Source organism: Ixodes scapularis, unplaced genomic scaffold (genome assembly GCF_016920785.2).
Source record: "Ixodes scapularis isolate PalLabHiFi unplaced genomic scaffold, ASM1692078v2 PGA_scaffold7__128_contigs__length_106722199, whole genome shotgun sequence".
In the NCBI taxonomy this organism is placed as follows: Eukaryota; Metazoa; Arthropoda; class Arachnida; order Ixodida; family Ixodidae; genus Ixodes; species Ixodes scapularis.
This window is the reverse complement of record NW_024609882.1, coordinates 46557986-46561629: the sequence shown is the minus strand read 5'-3', so window position 1 is coordinate 46561629 and position 3644 is coordinate 46557986. Positions and strand designations below refer to the sequence as shown.

At 46.5% G+C, this 3644-nt stretch overlaps 1 pseudogene; it reads left to right on the top strand.

Annotated features, from left to right (window-relative positions):
- Positions 1–1580: 1580 nt before the first annotated feature.
- Positions 1581–3219, top strand: LOC120842117 (annotated as a pseudogene).
- The last annotated feature ends 425 nt before the right edge of the window (positions 3220–3644 follow it).

Below are 3644 nucleotides of genomic sequence, written 5' to 3'. Positions count from 1 at the left end.
TTTTTTTTAAATTTGACTTGCATTCTCTATTATGAATATCTCCTGTGTTAGCATTCTCGGAACCTTCATACTGAAAAGCAGCGTTTTGAAGGAACTGTGAAAAAAGGTTTTTGTTGGTCTTGTTTTGTTATCCTGTTAGTTTCCAGGTTGAAAATCTAATGACGACCATTTAGAGGCCTTGGTCTGTAGAGTGTCAGTTGGGGAAGTTTTGCTCTTTTTTTAGCCACTCATCTCTGCACCCCACCCCGTCTCGCCCCCCATTTCAGATTAATAGGATGTTGCGTGAAATAGCCATATGCCTCCGTAGAATCTGCACCTTAGCGTGGTAGCCAAACCCACAATCTCCACCTCTGTGGTGCTCTCTTTCTGTCACCTTTGAATTGCAGGCTAGGTGAGGGACCCATATTTACACAAAGGAAACGCTCGCAAACTGCAGTGTTTGAACAGCACCTTGTGTGTAGCTAATATGCAAGATATTGGCTTCCCCTATCCCTCAACTAATCTGTGTGATCTGACAATTTTCTTTACAGGTGTCATACAAAGTCGCACTCGTGCAGCGTGGACGCGGTGCAGAAGTGGCTGACGGGCAGGGAGGCGGGCACTGGTGGTTCCAACCGCTGGTGGTTCCAACCGCCTTTGACGATGAGGGACACTCTGGCTGAGGAGCTAGCTGCTATGGATGCACGAGTCACAATAAAGAATGTCACGGTAAAAAAAATTTTGTATGTTTCCTTCTTGTACTACCCACAATATGCATCTGGGCGACAGATGAATGGGACATGTCGTCTCAATGAGTATACAGTAATTGCCATGAGTATACAGTAATTGCCATGAGTATACTGTATACATGGAGAAAGTCAATTGTTCACACAGAATTGTTTCTTAAAATTGCACAAATACTAAACCGGCTTTTTTCAGTTCAAGTCCGAAAAACATGTTAAAAACGGTCAGCACCTATAAAAGATATGAAAACCAGTAAAATGGTTTGGACTGAGAAATTTAGCATTTCCACGTTTAAGTCAATTTGATCTACTGAGAAGTTGGCTGTTCAAAAATGCAGTAGGATGTCATTCCTGGGCTTTAAAGCCTGACACAGCTAGCATTCTGCTGGTTCTATGCTGGGTACGCTGAATGACGCATACGCTGGTGATCCGCAATTTCGCAGGCACTGACCCGCAATTACGCTGGCACTGATCTGTTTTTACGCTGGGACTAATCCGCAATTGGACTGGCTCTGACCCGGAATCACGCTGGCACACTGATGGTTTCCTACCGTACCACCGGTTCCATGCCGGGGATTTGTGTCGGGAGCTCGCTGGGTACATCCCGTATTCCCGGCATCCCGGTTTCCCAATAAGGTCCCGGTACCGGCCGGATTCCGGCATTGGGCCCGGCCGATGTCGCCCCTTGGGGCGTTTCCGGTACTGGCCGGTATCGCTATCCCGGCAGGCCAATACCGCCCCATCCCCAACCCGGCGTGTTGTGCTACTTGGGTATTTGCGAGCTTCAGTCACTTAAATAAAATTAATTTGATGCAGATCGAATGAAACTGATTTATTTGATTTTTTTTTTACCCTGGCATGAACCAACGCAAGTAAAACAGGTGGCAGGATAGAAGACTACAATATTTCATTAAATATCAGTTTATAGGTTTCCTAATTTGATGTGCGATAATTTTCATATCATTCAAATGCTAAATTGCCACTGCTTCAGTTACATATGTAAGCAGAATAAAGCTAGTAGCAAAATGTATTTACCTCTTTATTCTGAGAATGTTCCAGAAAATTGTTTGTAACTTTGTCATAAAGTTGCCACTCACTGCAATTTCATTTTCCAGAAAACACCTCAGGGAGGGGACCACCACGGGGTGGCGTGGTGAAGTGGTCATTCTATTGAGACCTTCACCGACTGCTGGGGTCCCTACCCCCCAATGACGCAAACGCGTAAGTGGTGGACGAGAGCTTGGCCTCCAACCATGCCACACCGACAGTAGTGGAGGTGGGTTTGATGGCTTCTTTCATCGAAATGTTTCTTCATTCTTGGATAACAAATCATTTCAATGAAAAGTGACAGCCAGTGGAAAATTCATGAAATTGTTTTTTTCTTTTTTTTTTTTTGAAAATTGCCCACCAAGCCGAGTCGACCAAGCTAACCAAGGTGCTCCTCGGCTTTGGCTGTTTTTCGACAAGCCGGTGAAAAGCGACTACAATTTGTACGTGTGTGACGTCGCAAAGCGGTAAAGCTTGATGCAAGAGATGCAACGGGACTGGAGCATTGCGGCTGCTTTAAAAATTCGGGGCTCTGCCAGACTACGGTCATACTGCAGAAAGGGCGCATACTCTAGATAGGGCGCCTACCCTACCTTAGGGCCTTCGTGTTTTTCTGCTCTCGGACGTAACAATCGCCCAGTTTGATGTTTTCGCGGGTATCTCCAACTCTTTTGTGGGTGCTTGCTCAATATTTTATGCTACACTCCTTTTCATACATAGTGTACACCGCTGTCAAAGGTACTGGCACGAGAGCGTGGCTCTATCGAAAATTTCATTTGCACTAGAGCACGTCGAAATGAATTGCTAATATAAGTCCCGTGCGCGTGCCAGTTTTTTGAGGGTGTTGAATGCTGTCTCTGAAACGGATTATAGGGCTACAGAACTTTTACAAACTGATGCATAAAACTACGCTAGCGATACCTGGCATCGTGATTCTCAACTGCAAAGCATTCATACACAGGGTTGGAATTACTTTTGTGTACCCCCTTGTATGATATCTGTGGACGCAACAGCTTGCTGCAGTCTCTTGTAGCTTGACAGGAAAAACTACTTGTGTGGTATTCCTCTCAGTTGCTTTCCGAGATGCAAGGGGAAAGCATCGTGGACACCGACTACTTTGAACAGCCCCTGGCAAAATCAGGAGAGGAGCTGCGCGGCGAGGAGAGCCAAGTTGCCAACACCCCCGCCACTGAAAGTATCAACCCTGACAGGCCCGGGGTCTAGCAGCATCATTGGCGCAAGCAACGTGCCGTCGAGGCCGCAGAAGAGGAAGAGGCTGCAACCTCCGAACGTCGACAAGCAGAGGCTGCTCAGACAGAGTTTCGAGGCTTTCAGAGGGAGGGAGTTGGTCCTACGCGAGCGGCAAGTCACCCGACAAAAAACAGCAATCAAGGTGCAACAGGAGCTTGCAACTGTCTTAGTAGCCTTCAAGAATAAAAATGCCACATAAACTGCCATGTAAGCTGTTCCGGTGTACATTAATGTTACATTCAAGAGCAGCTGCCTCATTGGCTCCAGAGCAGAATGCTGGCCTACAGATCTCCCTCCAGTTGGCGGGATCTAACCCTGTCGGAGGTGCCTGCAATCTGACAGAGGCTACGAAGAGGGAAACAGCGCCAAAAGTACGAAGGACAAAGAATTTTTGGCGCTGTTTCCCTCGTAGTGAACTATGCATAACCAACTCGCCGAATTTTCAACGGTGTGACAGAGGCTTATTGCGTAGAGGACGCCATGTGACCGAGATTTCGGTTGTACCTCAAGGTCCCTAAATGGCCTACACTAATCCCCAGTTTTTCATTAAGTTGTGACAAATGTCCCTAAATATTTATTTAGGAGCAATGAATCAGTGCAAAGTACACAGCATACAGGCTCTTC